Raw genomic sequence first — 22471 nt, forward strand, 5'->3', positions numbered from 1 at the left:
TTGTGTGTGAAAATGGTAAGTTTTACTTCTTCCTTTATGATTCCTTTTCTTATTTCTTTTTCTTTTCTTAAGAAACTACCTTTGACTCTTATGCCTTTATTGAATGCAAATGGTAATAGAGAATGTCTCTCTGCCTCCTTTATTTAAAAAATAATTCTGTTTCATCATAAAACATAATGTTTTTGTAGGCTTTTGATAGATACCTATTAACTTAAAGGATTTCCCTCTATTCACAGTTTATTAAAAAATATTATTAGTATTGGGTTGAATTTATCAAATAATTTTTCTACTTAGAATTAATTATATTTGCTTTTTCTCTTTAAGATATTAACTTGTAATTTTTCAAGCTTGCTTGGGATTTTTAGGGCTCTTGACTCTCAGCCACCATGTCTTCAAATATTGCTTCTGCCCATTCTCTGTCTTCTCTTCTGAAGATGTGCATATCTGCTAGACTTTCTCACACTGCTTCTGTAGAATACAGCTTATCCAAAGTAAGGAATAGAATTTTACACCTTAAAAATGTGGTATATATATATACAATGGACTACTACTCTGCCATAAAAAAGCAAGACATTCTGCCATTTGCAGCAACATGGATGAGTCTGGACAAGATTATGTTAAGTTAAAAAACCCAGACAAGGAAAGAGAAATACTGCATGTTCTCACTTATAACTGGGTACTAAGAAAGGAAGGAAGGAAGGAAGGAAGGAAGGAAGGAAGGAAGGAAGGAAGGAAGGAAGGAAGGAAGGAAGGAAGGAAGGAAGGAAAGAAAAGACCTAAACAATTCCTTGAACTTTCAGAATACTAATGAGGAGGGTGAGAAATGGGAGTGGGATTTGGAGAGGGATAGGTTGGGTAAAGGGCATAAATAAAAATCATGATTTGTAATAATAATATGCTTATAATAAATAATATTAAAAATAAATAAACAACCTAGGAGGGAAAAAAGAGAATTTTACACCTTAACACTCCCTGACTCACACTAACATTGCCCCATGTCAGTAGGTATTTTGGGAGCTCTGCCATGATCATTTTTTCCCCTGACTCACTATAACACTGTACTGCTTTCTCTTGATGTTGAAAGGTCTCTTTAACATCTTGCTCAATTGAGTCTCATTTGCATAATACCTCACAAAAAATTTCTAGAAGTTTTTAGCATAGGGATGACACTTGTCTCATTTCCCACCTTAGATGCGGGTTCTTAACTCTCCTCTTCCTTTGGTTATGTGGAGATATCAGAGGATGCAGCAGATGTCATCAAACTCCAGTCAAAAAACTGCGTGAATTTCATCATCCCACCAAGAAGTTCATTCAGTCTTTGACTTTTTGAAGTGAAGCATTGTGGTCAGAAACTGTGATTTTCAAACTTCAGCATGTATAGAAATGATCAGCAGTAATTGTGTAAACTGGAGACACCAGCATCTTACCTCCAGAGACTCAAATTCAGAAACTCTGAGATGCACCAGAAAATCTATATTTCTAATATGCACACCCCAGGTGAGTCTGATATAGGTTCTACAATACTTTTAAAAACCCTAATGTAAAGGAACATAACTAAGCTAGGGTTTCTACAAATGTGGCCTGGAGACCAGTTGCACCAGCTTCACCTGGGAACTTGTTTGGAAAGTAAATTCATGGGCCCCAACACAGACCTACTGAATGAGAAAGTTTGGGGTGGTGCCCAGCGATCTGTAGTTTAACAAGCCCTCTGGAGGTTTCTGTTGCACACTCAAGTTTGCGAATTGCTGAAATAGTGAATCAGAAACCCTAGGTTCTAATGTGAGTTCTGTCCCTATCTAACTTAGTGACCAGAGGAAAGTTATCTACTCTCTGTAAACTTCCAATTTACAGCATGGGGATGAGAGGCCAAGTATCTCCAAAGTCCATTAAGGCTTCATCTGAAAATATTTTGTTAATTCGTTCCATGTTACAATGTATTTCTTATGGAATAAATTTCATTTGGTCGAGCTTTAAGTGCTATTATTTGTATTCTGTAGGAATGTTCTGGAATCCTACAGCCTGTATCTCAGTACAGCTAATCAACCAAGGCCAGAACAATTCAAAATGTGTACATAAATGTTAATAATTCTGAGTGGCGATTGTATTTAAGTCCTCTGAATAGTCAATTGGCAAATAATTGTTTTCTCTTTCCCTCTCTCTCTCCCTCTTTAAATATAAAAAGGCTGGGTCTCACTGGCATGTGATTCACTTAGCTCATTTTCTTCATCTGGCTCATTTGATCTTAATTACTAGGGCTAGTTCTTGAATTGCAGCAGCTTGTTTTAAGGAGCATATGGCAGAAGGTGCTAAGCACAGGCAGCAGACAATGTGTTACTAAAAGGAGAAGAAATTTTCCTTTACATAAGAAGCCATATGCAGTCCAAATTTATCCATACTGTATCACTGAAATGTGTATTTTAAAACTTCATCTATGATTTTTCACAGGTATTGGCTTTATCCTTTTGCATATTTGACAAAGGACCTCCAAAAAACAGGCAAAGATTTTTTAAAAGCCCATTTCACAATATTCTCAGATTGTTCATATCAGCAACATCAGAAATAACCATGCATTGCCCCCTCTGGGAAGTTTTTCACTGCAAATCCATCATCCTCTTAGACCATCCTTCCCCCCACAGCATCCTCAGCTATCAGATCTCAGCAGGTCTTGTTGTCAAGGTGCTCTTTCCTTGAAAGCAGCAAAACTGTGAAAGTTTCCACACTCCTCCTTTACCAGACAGGAAAGCAGAGTTCGCTCTTTCTCCTGGTCCTGAGTCCTTTGTCTCTCTCAATGAGAGAGTGGGCCTTTGGAGCTTTCCCCCTCGACGCCTTAGAGAACAACTGTGAGGCATCAAAGCCACGGCATGTGGCAGAGTACCTGCCATCTGGAGGCGGCCTTTGCAAATTTCCTTCATCAACACACTTCTTTGAAATCTTGCCTTGCAAACTGTGTCACTTTCTCCTCACTCCGCTCCTTTGCTATCACCCTTCTTCAGCAACAGGCCTTTGAGAGAACACATTAGACACTCAGTCTTTTCAGAGATTCTTTTTCTTTTACAACAACTGCTCTGTCTCACCACCATCCTTGGAGCTTTGTATTTCCTACTGTGGCACCTACAAACTCTAATTGCTTGGCACTGCATCTCTGACATCACAGTCTGTTGCCATGGAAAGTGCCACCAATTCAGCACTAGAACTTCTCTGCCAGAAGGAGAAGATGCACTGAGAGGGAGACAACATTTGTTTAAGCATAAATATCTTTGATATTTAGCAAAGAGGCAAGAGACTCGATGGAAGGCAACAGAGGAAGCACAAATTCCAATTTACACGATGCTTTGCTTTCAGGGTTCCTCTTTGGTAAAAGGCAGGTGTTCAATTTGCTTCAGGTCTTCACATTGCACAAGAATTTCAAGGTGATTATTTCTTTGACTTTAGGGTTCATCGGGAATAATATTGGAAATCAAAAGCACTTAGAATTCAAAAAACAGAATGTCCCTCAAAATGTTACATCTGTTTTTAACATGTTGCTGTTAGATGATTATCTTGGTAGAAACATGAGCAGCAGCCATTCTAAACAGAATGCTCATCTCAGCACAGACTTTCCAGTGAAACCAGTTTACAAATGATTTAAGATAGCTTCTCCCTCCTCTGCTTCTGCATAGACTCAGGCCCGCCACCTCTGCCAGGAATAAACCCTCCTAATCAGGTCTACTGTTAAATGTACAGGGCTTCCATGAAAAGTTCTTGCAAAGGCCTTGCCAAAACTCAAAATCTGCTCTCATCACATGAATTCAACTATTAAGTGGAAATTTGAGAACCTTGTGCCTAGAAAATTATAAAAGTTATAATATAGTTTTCACTATTCCCCAATGGTAACATGAACTTTGCTACTTAGAATTCTGGGTAAAAGAGCAAATTTGAGTGCATGTGTCTAACTCCCCTAGACACAACTTTTCTGGATAGCTATTAAAATAGAATTTTTGAAAAGAATACAACACTTTATTATTTGCTGGATATTAGATACTCCAGATCCACATCTGAAACTTTGAAAAATTTCTGCAAATGGAACCGAATGAAAGAATAGGACTATACTGATCACGGACTGCTGGCATGAAAAATAACGACTTGTTTGGGAGGCACCGTGGTGGAATTCTGCTAACACCCCTTAAGTTAGACGGGTAAAAATTGTATGAGGGTGTGGGCTATGGGTCAATTGGGAATTTTCTCTCACTCTTGCCAGGCCTAGGAAATGTACCAGGCACCAGAGTACGTGCCTAACAGGAAACCCAAAGTGAAGCCTACTCAGTTTTCATTTGTTTAATAGGAGCTTGTAATGGGAAGTTAGAGGGGCCCTGAAAGAGACAAGCGGGTTGAGTAAAGATGACCAGCCTGGACCACGTCATATATAGAAAAGAAACACTTGATCAGAAGAGGGGAACTCTTGGTTGCGACTCTCTTGGTTCTCACTCACCACGTTTCTCTATAAGTTGCTGGATGTCTGAACTATAATATAACTCCTCAGTAAACCTGCACTTTCCTTCTCCTTTGGTCTACTAGGTCTGAGTATTCAGTTCACAAAGCTAACTGTGGGTATATCTTTCTGGAAAGAAAGCAAGAGAAGTCACAGGATATGTGAAAAGGTATTGAAGTTTAAAGGCAAGGAAACATGCTGAGGAACCAAGACAGACATTTTCTATGAAATGGTTGCTGTAGGAAACAGGAGAACAATTTAGACATTTTCCAATTCATTTTCTCAGGAAAATCCAAGATAACTTTTCACCTACTGTCAAGCAATGTAAAATAGTGGTCAAAACTTTGGGCCTTAATAAGTTCAAATCAGGGCCGACCCGTGGCTCACTCGGGAGAGTGCGGCGCTGGGAGCACCAAGGCCACAGGTTCGGATCCTATATAGGGATGGCCAGTGCACCCACTGGCTGAGCGCGGTGCAGACGACACCAAGCCAAGGGTTACGACCCCCTTACTGGTCACCAAAAAAAAAAAACAGTTCAAATCATAGCTCTGCTACTTACTAACTATTTATGATCAGCAGTAAATTACGAAAACTAGCTTGTCTCAATTTTCCATTTGTAAAATGGGGTGATAATAGTATTTACATAATAGGGCTATTGTGCATAAAATAATTTATCTACTAGAGAAAAATATGTGGCACATATTAATTATGCAATAAGTTATTATTAGTGCATTAATTAATAATTAACTAATGATTGTTTATTAAATTATTAATTAATTAAACAAGTCCAGACCATCATAAATAAGGAGCAATCCAAAATCAGTAAAAATAGCAGGAGATAAATACACAATTGCTGTATTAAAAGATTAGGAAAGAGGCAGGAAACAGCAGATAGGATACTACTAAAACTACTAATTTACTAGTTGTAAATTAGATAACAATGGTAGAATTCCTTCCAACAGTCAGAAGAAAAGGATAAAAGCAGAAAAATAATGGGCACATTTAAATAATCATAAAAAAGATATTATAAATCCAAATATATCTTACAATAACCATTCCAATGAAGAGAAATAGTAAACTAGAAAAAATACATCAAAGAAATTATAAAATAAAAATATTAACTTCTGATCAAGATTGTGCAGTGTTTTATGCTATGTACACGTCCCCTCCAAATTATTGACAATAAATAAAGCATAGCAAGAGAAAACTAAAAAGATATAGATAGAACTAAAAATCTAGATAAAAATCTAAATAAACAAATGGAATAGAAAAACTAAGTGGTAAGGAGTTTCTAGGTTAGAAGCAGCTAGTGGAAGCTGAGAATTCAGGTCCTGAAGAGTAAAGGGGAACAAAAATATTCTGTTCAGGATGTAGGACCTTTATCCTTTCAACCCATATTTATTGAGCTGGAGCTGTTGTAATAATTGGAAATACAGCAACGACTCAAACAAATCTTATTGGAGCTTACATTCTAGTGAGGAGACAGGTTATTACAGGAAGTCATGCACTGGGGGTAACTTACCAGCAGCCTAGAGTGCATAGGGGGACTTTTAAGACTAACTGATAGGAAGGAGGAAGAAGAAAAAGATAATGAGTTGGGTCAGCGTGTGGATGCAAACCAAAGATGAACAGTACCTTCTCTACTGTTCTACTCGGGATTAGCTTTAAAAGACTGTGGTCAAGTAAATCCTCTCAATGAGAAAAGCTGCAAGCAGTGAGCTTGATCATTCACTTAGTGTGAAAATAGAAGTAACCTGAGATGAGAATATATATATGGTCAGTGGCAAAGGTGTTGGCTTTGTGGTCTGGGACCTGGAAGAAGAAAAATTAGATTAGGGAGAAGGAGGTATGAGAAGAGGCCTTCAGGGAGGGGTGGGCATGAAATGTGAAGATTGTGTGTTATCACCTGCCAGACAGCATCGACCATGTAAGGTGCACTAAACAATCAAGTAAGCAAAATAACTTGGCCAGATGATGTCATCCAGCATTTGTCATTGGCTGTGCCAATGCTGGCAAAGTGGGCACACGAGCAGTTCCCTTGATGACAAAGGTGGTGGCTCTATGAGCCCAGCAGTATGCGCTCCAACAAGGCATTGCATTAGACAAAGGGACCCACTTTACAGCAAAGCAGGTGCATGAATTGGTACCTGACCATAAATCCACTTGTGATATCATGTTCCCAACCACCCAGAAGTTGTTGTCTTAATAGCTTCTGATCTGAATGCACACCTGAGGTCATCTCAGAGACTGAGAGAGGCACCATCCTCTAGGATGCAGTACATACTTAAAATCAATTATTATTATATCATTCTATGTCCCCAATAGGTAGAAAACATGGGTCCAGGAACAAAGGGTTGGAAGGAGAAGTAGTCCTGCTTATCACCACTTTTAGTGAGCCACCTGACAATTTGGGCTTCCTGTCTGTACAGTTCTGGCTTCTGCAGATTTAGAAGTCCTGGTTCCCAAAGGGAAGCCAGTGCTACCCATAGGAGTCACAGCAAGAATCTCATTGAGCTTTATTAAGGTACAGAAGCTACCTTAGCACTTTGGACTTCTCATGCCAAGGCATCCAATGGCAAGAAGAGAAGTCACAGTCTTGGCAGAGGTGATTTTCTGGGATCATCAGAAGATCCAAGGCAGAGAATGATAAAATAAAACAAAGGAAAGAGTCTGACTATATCAAGAATAAATATAATATAAATGGATTAAGTTGAACTTCTTAAAGACAGATATTCTCAGGATAGATTTAAAAGCAAAAAGGTTCCGGTCAAGATGGCAGAATAGACAGTCCCCAGCATCACTGTCTCCCACAAATCAACAAATTAACAGCTATAAAAATGTAACATCAGCCAAGCTGGGGCCACTGGAGCTCAGGTGAAGAGGAGGAGAGACCTATGGAGTTCATGAAGGCAGGAGAAACCACGATGAGAGAAAGAAAATCTAGTCTCAGCATTTTGGGCTGCAGCTGCTTTAATGCTGGAGCACATGGAGCAGGAGCCAGCAGAAGCTGCAGCTGTGCCCTTTAGATGGAGTTACTTGGAGGTGGAAGGGGAGAAGAGGACTTTGGTGGCTCACAGGACAGCAAGACCACAAATAGGGTTTCCATGGACCCACACAGGAATGAGGAGCCAGAACAGCTGAGAAAGGGGAGCCATTCAGAGGCCGGTGAGTCATCACAAGGGACTGGCACAGGGCCCATCCCATGGGAAGTGTTTGGAGCACAGGTGGTGGAGGAGACAGGCCCAGTGGGAGAACACTGGGACACAGCAAGGACAGCTGATCCGCCCCCCAATCAGTGCAGGACCACTCAGAGGAGAATGGTCGGGAATGCAGAATTGCATGGGATGCAGTTCAATGAAAAACCATGTTTCTACACAACCCAGGTGCACCAGGTCTCTGGAGAGCCAGAAGTACCTATAAGGTCAACCATTAAACCCTGAGCAGCACAAAAAGCCTTCCCTACAGGAAAAGCAGCAAAGTAGCAATTTATCTCAACCACAGTGCTCAAGTACTCGTTCCCACAGGAAGTTCCCATTTTAGAAGCAAGTAAAGGACAAAAACTTAGTTCTGGCCCAGGCACACCATGAATGCCTCGGGGCCCACCAGGGGACATGAGGCATGGAGCCAGGGGCAGGACCCCAGCCCACAACCACACACACCACCAGCACCTCAGGGCCTCACCCAGGAACCTGAGGATTGGTGCTGGGGACTGGACCCCACTCCCATATCCAGGCATACCAATGCCTAGGGGCCTGCCCAAGGACCTGGGGCTAGCAGCCAGGGACCTGACCCACTTCCCACAACCAGGCACGCTGTGACAGCGCATCAGGGCCCTGCCCAGGGGCCCGAGGCATGGAGAAGGGGATTGGACCTCCGTCCCACATCCAGGCACACCTCACCAGCACCTCGGGGCCCGCCTGGGGATCTGGGACATGGGGAAGGGGACCGGATCCCCCTCCCACAACCAGGCACACCATGCCAGTGCCTCGGGACCCACTTGGGGACCCAGGGCATGGAACTGGGGATCAGACACTTTCCACAACCAGGCACAGTGCCAGCACCATGGAGCAGGCCAAAAACATCTCCTCCATGCGGGTGACCCACCGCAGCCACCACAATAACCATGGCTGCTGCAAAGGCAGCTAGACACCACAACCACCACGCAGATGGTCCACCAGCCACTGGAGTGAGTTGACACAAGGAGAGACACCAGCAGAGATAAAGAAAGGAGGAGAATGTCTGTCTCCACAGAGCCCATTTCATAGTGACGGAAGAGACATCTGTTGTATGATAGTATTGGGGGACCTGATCATGCCTCTCAGTGTTGGACAGATCATTTGGGCAACAAATCAACAGAGTAACCATTATTCTCTCAGAGGGAGAGAAGAAATCTAGGGTGATTAGAGGGGAGAAGGGGGAAGGAAAATGGAATGGGGTGGGATTGGACAAGGGGTATAAAAAATAATTATGATTTGTAACAATATATATGCTAGTAATATTGATTTGATCAACATATCTCAATGTTGAACCCCCAAAATATGTATAATCAATTTTGATTCAATAATAATTTTTTAAAAAGAAAGAAAAGAAAAAAACATCTGTTATCCTAAAGAGTTTCACTTAAAAGAAAACGAAAACCAAAAGTTTAAATAAAGTAATAAAAATCAGTAGGCCAGAACAATCACTCTTGACAGTTCAGCAGTTTAAATCTTCTGAACGATATCCAGCTGAAAAATATCAGAATGCCAAAGTCTGAGAAATATACTTAAATTGCAGTGTAGCATTCTTAATAATTTAAGAAAAATATCCCACACCTAGATTATTAAATCAGAGTGATAAAAGATCTTGGAAACCCTTAATTCTCTAAGAGCAAATGTCAAAAAAAAAAAAAATCAGAGATTAGTGTGCAATGGAGGTTTGGCATCGGGTCCTTGCAGGGCAGGCACTTGAACTTGAGAATGCTGCATAAAGCTGGGGATCCTGAAAGGGCTTCACTTTTAGTAAAAAGTTGGGCTATGAAAAAAATCCATCTTCATCAGGACAACAAGAAAATCCATCTCTGACATGGTTCTAAAGGGCAGAGGGTAGTTTCCTCTGGGAAGCTATTACCATTGGCCGCTCTGAAGTGGGTCTAGTTTCAAACCTATACTTTCTACAAGGTCTAGGAAACCTCAAGCAGAGGAACTAAATTAAAGTGGCCCTCAATATTCAAAAATCGATGCATTCACCAGGTTAATGTACTAAAGAAAAAAAGCCTATATTATGACCTCAATAAATGCAGGAAAAATATTCGACAAAATCTACATCTTTTGAAAAACAAAACTCTCAGCATCTTAAGAATAGAAATTACTAACCCGATCAAAAGCATTTATGAGAGAGAGAGAGAGAGACAGCTAATCTCACTGTTAATGGTGAAAGATTGAACATTCTCCCCATAATATGAGAACAAGCCAAGGGTGTTATCTTTCATAACTCCTATTAGATATCTGCATGCTGAAAACTATAAAACACCAATGAAAGAAATCAAAGACCTAAATAAATAAAGAGATACAGCATTTTCATGGAATGGAAGACTCAATATTGTTAAGAAGTCCAGTCTCTCCAAATGGATTTATGGATTCAGTGCAATCTCAATCAAAATACCAAATATTTTGTAGATAACATGATTCCAAAATTTGTATAAAAAGGAAAAGGAACTAGAATAGTCAATTTGAAATACAAAGTTGGAGAACTCACACTACTGATTTCAAGACCTACTATAAAGACTTTATATTACTATTAAGCTATACAGACCTACTATCAAGGCATTATATTGGCAAGTGGATAGAAACATAGGTCGGTGGAAGAGAATAGAGAATCCAGAAACAGAACCACACAAATGTAGTCAACTGATTTTTGACAGAGGTACAAGAATAATTTGAGAAAGAGAGGATAGTCTTTCCAACAAATGATACTGGAAAAATTTGATTTTTATATGCAAAAAAAATCTTTCACCATCCCTTATACAACAATTAATTCAAAATTGACCAAATGTAAAACATAAAACTAATACTTCTACAAGAAAAATTCAGAATACCTTTGTGACCTTGAGTTTAGCTTAGGATTTTTAGGCATACATCTAAAATGCCTATAAAAGAAAATTTTGGTAATTTGGGCTTTATTAAAATTTAGGACTTTTTCTCAGTGTTAAGAGAATGAAAAGATAATGTACAGATGGGAGAAAATATTTGCAAATCACATTTCTGACAAAGGACGTGTAGCCAGAATACATAAAGAACTGTCAAAACTCAACAATAAGAAAATGAACAATCTGTTAAAAAAAAAAAAAAACAAGAAGGACAACTTCTGCTTCAATTCAAGGTAGGAAGACAGGACACACCCACGTGAAATGGCAAAATTAAGAAAAAAAAATCTGAACAAATTGTTTTCAAGACCTTGGATATCAATCAGGCAACAAGAACAGAAATCTCTGAGCAATGGGAAACAAAGTGAGCCCTATGTTTGCCCGACCTTACTACGTTGAGAGTTTCCAGTCTGTAGAGCAGGGAGAGAGCCCGGAAGATATCCACCAGACTTGACATGAGGAAACAGAGTGAGAATGCAAGGAGACCAAGGCAGCTAGAGTTTGCAGGACAGTGTGCCAGAGAGGAGAGAGCTGCACAAAGAAGGAACTCCAGAGATCTGCCTGGGGTCCCCCCTCAAGTATTCTGCAGAGCACTGACCAAAGCATGTTTGACAGGACACTCCCCAAGGCTGGGGGGATAATACTATCCACAAGGATTAGAGAAAACAATAGCCAAAACTCTTAGAAGATATGGCTGGAATAGTGCCTGTTCCTATTATCTAGACTGGAAAGCCTCATAATTCATGGGGCACTGGGTATGATACTCAGAAGGGTATTGCCTCAGTAGTGGGGTATTATCCCTAGACTTAGCTGCTATGGTCTCTCCTAACAAATCTTCAAAGCAAGACCCAAAAGTATGAAGCTGTTTCCAAGTTACTTAAGTGCATCCCAGATCAACATCCAAAAATATTTAGAGAAATACAAAAATATCAGAATCCAACAAGATAAAATGCTCACTGTTTGGCCTCCAACTAAAGATTATGAAGCAGGAAAATATGACCCATATCAGGAGAAAAATTAATAAATAGAAACTAGCCCAGAACTGATATAGATGTTACAATCATCATGCTAAAACACCTATTATAATTTTATATAAGATTATTTAAGTATATATGTTCAAAGAAAAGGCATAATAACATAAAAAAGATAAAAATAGACATGGCACATACACTGCAAAAATGATAAAAATAATAAGAACATAAAATAAAAAATTATGTAAAAAGTTTTAAAACTTGGACAAAATAAAACAAATTTGTAGAATAAAATATGACTGATAAAACTGAATCAAGAAATAGAAAACCTTTTGCCCAATATGTCATAGTGGTTGAATGGGCAGACTCTGGACAAAATTACCTGGGTTCTATTATTTACATCTGTGTGACCTTGAATAAATTACTTAAAATTTGATGCCTTGGACAAGTTATTTAAAATTTGATGTGCTCATTATAAAATGTGGGTACTAAATAGTATCTACATCTGAGAGGTTAAATGAGTCTAGGTAAGTATTTAGAGTCATACCTAGTGCATAGTAAAAACCATGTAAGGGTTAGCTCCTTAATAATATTATTATTGAAAGTAGTCATGCCTATTACAAGAAACTCCATGTCTTGGTCAGAGAAACTTTCACACCTGTGCACCTACCTCCATAGAAAAGTCTCAGAAACATAACATAGACTTGAAAAAGTAAGATTCAGAAATATATGTACAATATGATTCCATATATATTCGAAGTTAAAAGACACAAAATAACTTAGATATCTTTAAACTTAGGTATATTTAGGATAAAGAAATGTATAAGAAAAATGGACCTAAAAATCAGACGTGTTTGCATTTGAGGTAAAAGGGGAATGGGATAGTAGAAGGATGCACACAAAATTTCAACTCTAGCTGTAAAACTTGGTTTATTGCAAAATTATCTGTGGCATATGTGGCAAAATTTCATGATTTATTAAAACTGAGTGGTAGAGGTATGCATTATAAAATTTTATTCTTTCTTCCATATGTTTTAAATATTTCATAAGAAAAAAACAGTTCTGACTAGAAGGAACTCTTAAGTATTAAAATTAAAAGGGGTCAAGAATTACAGATAAAATTACTGAAAGGAGACCAACATCTAGACATAATGATGAAATTTTTGAATTTCAAAGGTAAAAAAGAACCTAGCTATCAAGAAATTTTTTGATTTCAAGGCAGAAAAAAGAAGCTACCTATCAAGAAAAATATCTTAGGGGACCTCAAACTTCTTGCATAGTAAATGACAAAAGGAACAGGAAAAACTCTATGGAGTTCTTAGGGGAGACTGTGTACAAGAATTTCATGCCCAAATCAGTTAGTGATTGCATGTAAAAGAGACAAGGATATTCTTAGTAATTTGAGGACTCAGAAATTACAGCAACCACAATTCTTCCTCAAATATCTAGTCAAATATATTTCAGCTGTTTAAGAGAGCAATCCAAATAAGCCTGTAGGTCATGGTGTAAAAGACTGGACAACGAAGATGAACCGTGTAACCTGTAAAATGTAGAGTTAAATCCAAAAAATTGTGAATAAAAAATACAATGTCAATAATAAAATTTGACAAATAGATTCATATTCCAAAAATTTAACAATATTGTAGATCTAAACTCACAGTATGAATCCAAAGTGTAAAAGTAAAAGGAGAAGAGAAATAAAGAAATGTTTGGAATTTTTTATACAGCAGAGAGAAGAGATACATCTATTTAGGGACAGTCATAGAATTTATTTTTATTCTCAGTAAATAGATTTAAAATATAAACAGGATTTGGGGGTTTCACCTTCAATATGCAAAAGCTTGGACATCTTCACTCCTGTATTAGTTACAGTTCTCCAGAGAAATAGAACCAATAGAATATGTGTACATATGTGTTTGTGTGTGTATATGCATACATAGAGAGATAGAGAGAGAGACAGAGACAGAGAGAGACAGAGGGAGAGAAACAGAGACAGAAAGGGACAAAAAGAAATTGGCTCATGTGATAGTGTACATCAAGAAGTTCCAAATCTGCAGAGTGAGTTGGCAAGCTGGAGCCTCGGGAGAACCAACGGTGCACTCTGACCCAATATCTGAACACCCTATGGGCCAGTCAAGTTGACAAATAAAACTAACCATCTCTACTCCCTCCTTCCAACAACAAATAAAGTTGGGAAAATGGCAAATTTGCCATTTCTTGGACCCATCAGAGAACTGAGTTTGCAGGACAAACTCATACCTTAAAATCTCTGAGTAGGAATACGTAGGGATACCCACAGTCAAGAAGGGAGAGGAATTTGCAACATTTGGTACATATAGCTGCAAAAAAACTTGAAATGAAGCCCAACTCCAAGCCAAATAAACATGAATCTCACACTACAGACCTATTTACTCAGTTCCTGCTATACAATACAACATGTCCATCTTTAATAAAAGACATACCAAAAGCCTAGGAAAAACACAGTCTGAAGAGAAAAAGCAAGCATCAAAATCAGACTCAGATAAGACATAAATTTTGGGATTATCACAGAGGGAATTCAAAACAACTATGATTAATATGTTAAGGGCACTAATAGAAAAAGGAGACAACAGGAAAAAACAAATAATATAAGCAGACATATGAGAGTTCTAAGAAAGGAATATAAGGAAATACTAGAAATAAAAAACCCTGCTTTGAAAAGAAGAATGCCTTTGATAGGCTCTCTGGTAGACTTAACAGGTTGAGGAAAGAATAAGTAAGCTTGAAAATAGGTCAGTGGAAATTTCCAAAGCTGAAATGCAAAGAGAAAATAGAATAAAAAAATACAACAAAATATCCAAAAACTGTGGGACAATTTAGTATATGTAGTGTATGCAATAATTGAAAATACTAGAAGGAGAAGAAAGATAGAATGAACAAAACAAATATTTGAAGTAATAATAATTGAGAACTTTTCAAAATTAATTTTGGACAACAAAGCACAGATTTAAAAATACCAAACAAAACAAAACAAACAAGCAAACAAAGCAGAAATCTAACACTAGGCGTATTATATTCAAATTGCAGGAGACCAAAGACAAAAATAAAATTTTAAGAGCCAGAGGCCTTACCTCTAAAAAACAAAAATCAGATTTACAGTAGATTTGTTCAAAAATCAGAAATTATACAAGCAAGAAGAAAATGGAATGAAATGCTAAGTGTTGAAGGAAAACTACGAACCAATATCTCTCATAAACATAATCAGAAAAGTTTTCACAAAATATTAGCAAATAGAACCCAAAAATGTATTAAATGAATTATACACCACAACCAAGAATGGTTTATTCAGGTATTCAAGGCTGGCTCAACATGTGAAAACCATTCAATGTAATCAATCACATCAATGGACTAAAGAAGAAAAAGCAGATGATCATATCAATTGGCATAGAAAAAGTATTTGACAAAATCCAATATCCTTTGATAACAAAAGCTCTCAGTAAACTAAGATTAAAGAGAAACTTTCTCCATTTGATAGAGAACATCTACAAAGAATCTGCAGCAACATCAAACCTAATAGTGAGAAACAGGATGCTTTCTTGCTAAGATCAGGAATAATACAAGAATGTTCCCTGTCAACACTCCTATTCTACATTGTACTGGAAGCCCTACCTGTGCAACAAAACAAAAAACAGAAATAAAAAATATATATAAAGAATCAAAAGAAAGAAATTATCTTTGTCCATAAGTCGTGTGATTGTCTATGGAGAAAATCCAAAGAATCAAAAGCAACCAAAATCTCCTAGAACTAGTAAATTATTATAACAAGGATACAAGGTTAATATATAAAATTCAATGGATTTTCTATGTACCAGCAATGAACAATTGGAATTTGAGAATAAAAACACAATCTCATTTACAATAGTACTAAAATCGAAATATTTATGTATGAATATAACAAAATATGCATAAGATCAATACACAGAAAACTATAAAACTCTGATGAAAGAAATCAAAAAAGATCTAGATAAATGAATAGATATTCTTTGCTAATGAATTGGAAGACTCAGTTCAGGTATTGTAAAGATGTCTTTTTTCCCCAACTTGATCTATAAATTCAACTCAATTTGAAGCATCAAAGTATGAGCTATCTATTTTGTAGATATCCACAAATTGATTCTAAAGTATATATGTAATATCGAGAACTTACAACAGCCAACTCAATACTTAGAACACAATACTCACTTTCAAGACTTAGTATAAGTCTACAGCGATCAAGACAGTGTGGTGTTAGTGAAAGAAAAGACATATAGAGAAATGTGAGAGAATAGGGAACTCATAAGTAGACACACAAATATAGTCAACTGATTATTGAGAAAGGAGAAAAGGTGATATGATAGGGAAATACTACTCTTTTCAACAAAGGTACTGGAACAAGTGGATGTCCATAGGATGCAAAAATAATAATAAATCTAGACATAGACCTTATACCTTACACAAAAATAAACACAGAAATGATCCACATAGTGATGTATCAGAGTTAGAATTATCAGTATAAACTCATATTTAGCTTAGTACAGACACAGATAGTTATATTTAGAAATATTTGTAGATATATGTACAAACATGTTTTAGTGTACATACATATCTTTGTATTTCATTGCTTCATCAGTGAGAGGGCTTAGAAGTAAGGATATGTCAGTAATAATAAGCACACTTAGCACACAGATTTTGATTTCTAATACCATTCTCCAATGAAAGGAACAAGACTCCTTAAAAAAACGACTGATTCTAGTACTGAGGTAGGACATGTATAAGATGACCCTGGAGTATTTCATAGTGCCGGAAAGTAAGGAAATGCTAAAAACAAACAAACAAAAAACAAAACATCATGATGTAATGGAGGGACACAGGAGTCAACTGAAAGAGCTCCCAGTGGCCAATGATGGAACAATTTAGCAACAAAATAAAGAAGTATTGGATTATAACCCAAAGTATAAAATAAATACCTATACATCTGTACTCATATAAATGATTGGGGAAAAAATGAATAAATAAATAAGGGATGATTAGACAAATTACCTGTGCAGAAGAATTCAAAATAATTTATGTAGATACTCTGTACTTAAGGAAGCTCAGTACAACTTCCCATTCCTTAACTGTGGCCTATGCATAATAACTTCCTTTCAATCAGTACAGTATGAAAATGGAGAAAGAATAAAACTAATTTTACCGTGAATAAACTGGACAAACACTATCTCAAGCCAGGTTAACCTCAACAGGGATAGGTCATATTGATAGTACATATCCTTTATTTGACGTGATGAGAATGGCACTTTACTTCCATGGTCTTCCTCCCCAAAACACATTACCCCAACCTAACCATAAGAAAAGCATCAGCCAAATCACAATTGAGAGACATTTTAAAAAATGCAAGTAATTTACAAAACTTTTGAGGTCATCCAAAACAAGGAAAGTCAGAGAAACTGCCACAGCCAAAAGGACACTAGGGAAATATGACTAAAAAAATAGAATGTGGTACTCTGGATGAACAGGAAATAGACAATGAGGGAAAACTGAGAAAGTCTGAATAAAGTATGGGCTTTACCTCATTTAATAATAATGTGTCAATATTGATTTATGAATTATGGCAAATGTACCATACTCAAGTAAGATGTCAATAATAGGGAAAACTGGGTAAGGGATATATGGAAACTCTATACTATCAGAAATAATAAGTTAAACATTTATTTTAAAATATATAATTAGCTACTTTTCTCTCAATAATACAAGTGTGTTTTTTGTTTTTTGTTTTGTTTTTTTTTTAAGTCTGATAACACTCAACTTGTGGAGGAATACTCATACTTTTCTGGCAGAAATGTAAAATGGCACAACCACCATACACAATGACTCTACCCACATGCTTTTCAAAGAGCAATAAAAACATCTGACTACAAAAAGGCTTTACAAGAATGTTCATAGAGGCTTTATTCATAATGACCACAGGGTGAAAACAATTCAATGTCCGTGAACAGGAGAATGAACAAACCATTTGTGGTATCTTTATACAGCAGAATATAGCTTAACATTAAAAAGGAGCAAACTACTTACATTCTCAATGACATGGGTGAATCTCAAGACATTGTGCTGAGTGAAAGAAGCCAGACATGAAAGAGTATATACTGTATGATTCCATTTATATGGTGTTCTAAAACAGGCAAAAGAAATTTGTAGTGAAATGATTCAGAAAATTTTGTCTCTGGGTAAGGAGTGGGCCAACAGGAAAGTCCAAGGGAAATGTCTTGGGCTATAGAAACGTTCTAAATCTTACTAGGAGTATGGATCACATGAGTATATGCATTTGTCAAAATTCATTGAATTGTACACTTAAGACCTATGCATTTTACTGTATGTAAATTTTACCTTTAGAAGGAACTGTAGACAAACAAACAAAACACCATGTCGATGTGCCCATTTTGGTTCTGTCCTTGAAATAAGTACCCTCAAATTATATTTTGATTGTCTCATTAATGTCATACTTGGTTCCAAAGATGATTTAAGATGATTTACAATAAGTTATAGTTGAAAAGAATAATTTAAAATTCTATAATTAGCATTTGTGAGTGTTTAATATGAACCAGCACAATGGCCAAACTCCTATGAAATAAGAATCATCGTCCCACTTTACAAATGAGTAAATTTGGACTCAAAAAGAAAAGTAATTCAGGAAGGAGAGTACTAAAATTCCCACTGACTTCCAATATATTTGGAGCCTCCTCCTAACCAGGTAGGGAGGGCATGGTGGGAATAGAGGCCAAAGACAATAATGTGATTGAGTAGAGAATCTAGCTCTGAGTTTTCAGGAATAAAGGGCAAAAGGCACAACTACATGAGATGTAGCTTCTATTGCATGACATAAGGAATCATACCAGTTCACAAGAAGAGGCAAGCATTTTTCTGACACTCAACTCAAAGAGGAATGTAGAACTTAGCCCAGGAGTCCTTTTATAAGTGCCATGGAACAATATCTTGCACAATGTATTAACTAAATAGCAGTTTTACAGAACTGCAGACGTGTTTTTGATTTCTTTCTCACTCTGATGTTCCATAAAAACTGAAAACCTGCTGCACCTGCCTTGCCCAGCGAATGACCTGACACAGTTGATATGGCCTTACTAGGAGTTCAGTTCTAACATAACCTATTTCATATGTTGTAGCCTGAATTAATCAGCCTATTAGTAATCATGCTAATTGAACTATCTGCTGTGAGTTCAATCTGATCTGCTACTTAGGAAAATAAACATCTTGGTTTATCCATGACATGTGTTTTTAAGAAATGCTTCACTTAGCACCCAGCTGTAAATCTGAATAAAATTGAGAAGAGAAATTTCCATAGACAAATGTTTTGGCTAACTGTCTCCTTTGGCATTTCAACTGAAATCTTCTCTTTAAAAAATATAGCTGCCATTTGAACCAAGATTTCTTTAGTTTATTCCATTTCCAATTAGTGGCTCAGCTTTGCGTTGGCATTTCTGTTTCAGCAGCTGCAGTGGAAGCGTTGGGCCAAATGCTGCCTCCCCCACTTGCCCACATGCCACTTTCACTGATGTACACCAGTGCCAGGGGACAAAAACTGCCCCAGAATATCTACTATCCTATTCATTAATGCCTCAATGAGTCAGCAACAATGGCAGTGGAAAATAGTTTTTTGGCTCAAGAGAAGGGTCTTATTTACAATAAAAGGGTTATTAAAAGCAATCAAATAATCGCAACTAGAAGGGGAAAATATTCTTTCTCTTCTTCCACCATTGGGAAATTATGTTTCCTATAGTCACATTATATTTCAAGAGAGTTTGAAGACTCCCTTTTATAACATACATTGAATCTATTTAGTAAGCATCTTTGAACTAGAAGCTCAGCATTGTGCTGGTCTCGGGTGCTGATATAAAGCAGAAATTATTATTTTCCCTTCTGGAGTGATGTTAGAAATATTTGGAGTGATCAGAATTTTTTTTAATATGGAGGGAAGACCTAAAGAGTAGGGGCATGTCTTTAGCTCAATGGCTGGAGGGCACTGTTCATTCTTTCCTTCAGAAACCTTTTCCTCCTACTGGAGGGTTTGATGTTTATTTCAGGGGGGTTAGTTAGGGACTGTAGAATAATTCTCCTCTCATCTTGGGGTGGAAGGTGTTTGCTATACTTTTCTCTCTTAGGATGTGACGCTATGCGAATATCTACAGTAAGTAACCTTAACTCTCCATGAGACAGTCCGATATGGAAGCCACTAGCCACAGTTACCTTAATTAATTAAAATTTAAAAAGTAAAAATTCCAGTTCCTCAGCTTCACTAGCCATATTTCCAGTGTGTTGATAACAGAGAATAGAACATTTCCATCAATACTAAAAGTCCTATCGGACAGGCTTGCTCCCCCTAAGCAAAGAGGCCCCTGACGGCATGGCAGGAGACAATTCTGGTGGTGTTGTATTCAAGATGCCACCATCACAGAAGACATTCATATGTGATAGAAGCCTTTGGTCTGACTGCAAAAATGACTGATGCTCAATGTGGGCAGGTTCTCACCTGTCACATTACCAACATGACCACACCGAACCATACTGAAAACCTGAATCTCGACTTCAGGAAGCTTTCAGCTCAAGACATCTATCTTCCTCTTGCTTTTCTTCTCCCCTTCCTTTGTTCATGTACCTCACCCTTATCACTCTTTTCCTAATTATCTTTTCCATTGCCCAATCATCAGTGAAAGAACTCTATGCTCATTTATGTTCCTATAAGTAAATGACTCAATAGGAGAAGACATGTTGCTAGGTTTGAAGACAAAAGTTTTGACACCATAAGCCTGCTCCTGAATGACTTCTTTGCATATTGTAAAAATATTTCTCTTTGTCTTCTGGAAACTAATGGTATCCACCAAGATACAGTGAAATCTTTGGATATGCAGCAATGTCTTGCCAGGCAGATGAAATGGTAACAGTCCAAGCTTATCAAAATGCTATTGTGATGTCAAGACAGCACAAGACTGTTTCCAAAAAGCCTAATTACAGTGGCTTGGAAATGAGCTTGAAATGATAAAATACTGTCCCTACGTAAGATAAGCAAGTGGAACTTTACAAATGTATAATCTTGTCCTCCTAGTCTCCTCTGGTGCCAACAGGCAGCCAAAAAACCAGCAGGGTTCCTTGAAAGGCTGTCTTTCCATTAGGACTTCAATAGCATTGGCAATGAAAGGTGAGACAGAAGGGCATGCAAAACAGAGCTGAATGCCACACGGGAACCAAGCTTATTATGCTGAGAACATACTTGTTGCTATGTTAATAGGATAGGATTATATTTTTCTATTTAAAATTTTCCAGCACAAATGAGGCAGTGTAGTGGGGCTGTTACATCATGTAGCTTTCTGAAAATGCTGGTGGCTCCTCTCCATTTACACCTCCTCCTCTTGCACATGGTGAGAGGATGCTTTTGCTTTTTACAAAGTGGTCCCATTTGCTTGGAAAACATCATGGGACTCAATCAGGATTTATAATAGCCAGATTTCATCAGGACTCAATAAAGGTAAAAATGTCTTGGCCGTATTCCAAACGTGTTGTTCAAGTCCTCACCCCCTCCACCTCTCCATAGCTGCTCCACCGACACCAGAGAAAGAAAAGGGGCTATTCAACTGAAAAGCAGAATCAGAGTTGAAAGGTTTGGTTAGGCTATTTTTTTTTTTTTTCTCTAAGTTAAATTAAATTCCACTGTGTAGAGGACATGATAGCAAAGGAAGATTAAGCTGGAGAGAGTGGAAGAGAGAGAAAATGTGAACCTTGTGTTTGAGAAGTTTATCATTCATTGAGGTATAAGGTTAAAAACAAATGGTAGACATAAAGTACCTGAAACAAAGAATAACTGAAAACTAACACCTATTCCTCTGTACCTCTCAAATCCATCCACTTCTTTTAATTACTACCACTATCCTAAGCTAGCATCTTCTCGCAGCTGGATTCTATAGCCTTCTCCCGAGAGGCCAACCAAGAGCTGCTTTTACTGTGCTACAGTTCATTCTCCTCTCTGCAGAGAATGAATTTAACTTCTGCTTTAATCTCTTCAACAGTGTATACTGTTTTTAAGATAAAGACAATCTTCCTTAACACAGTTTATGGGTCCTGTAAATTCTGGCCCCTCCCTACTTCCTTGAGAAGCTTTAACTCACCCTCAGGCTTTCTCAGCCCTGGTTGCCTGTCAGTCTCTCTTAGCATCAGACTCCATCCAGTTTCAGGGTATTTATACATACCTGTGTCCTCTGCCTGGAACCCTCTGTCTTCCCCTCTTCACCTATTTAATTCTAATTCAACCTTTATATCTCAGCACAACAGATACTTCGTCAGAGAATGTTCCCCACCCTAACTAGGGAAAAAGCTTGTATTGTGTTCTTTGTTTTCTTTCTATCCTGATCTCAACTTTGTAATTGTTATCAAGGTGTTTTGTTGTTATTGTTTTTGTTGTTTTCCACATTCATTGTATGAATATTTGATTAATGCTTTTCTTCCCCACTAGCTTTGTGAGGGCCGGGAACATGTCTTTCTTGCTTACCATATATTCTTAAGGTCTACCTAGAGCCCAGTACTTAGTAGCATTTCTAAAATGTTTGAGGAAGTAAGAAAGACTAAGAAGACAGAAAGGAAGGGAGAAAAAGAGAGAGGGAGGGGGAGGATGGGGGAAGGAATTTACCTAGATAAAATAAAACGTATTCCCTGAAGCCATGAGACCCAGCACATGACTCTTTGGCAGCTTCTTAATAATTGTTGCTTTATTTACAGATTATAGAAAGCCTATAGCAAAGATTAAGTGACAAAGGAAAGTGGTGCGTATAATAAGAAAAGTCTCTTGGGTATAGCAAAGGGCATATGTAAGAGGAGAGAAGGACATGTGGA

This window comes from Cynocephalus volans, chromosome 6 (genome assembly GCF_027409185.1).
Source record: "Cynocephalus volans isolate mCynVol1 chromosome 6, mCynVol1.pri, whole genome shotgun sequence".
NCBI classification, from domain to species: domain Eukaryota; kingdom Metazoa; phylum Chordata; class Mammalia; order Dermoptera; family Cynocephalidae; genus Cynocephalus; species Cynocephalus volans.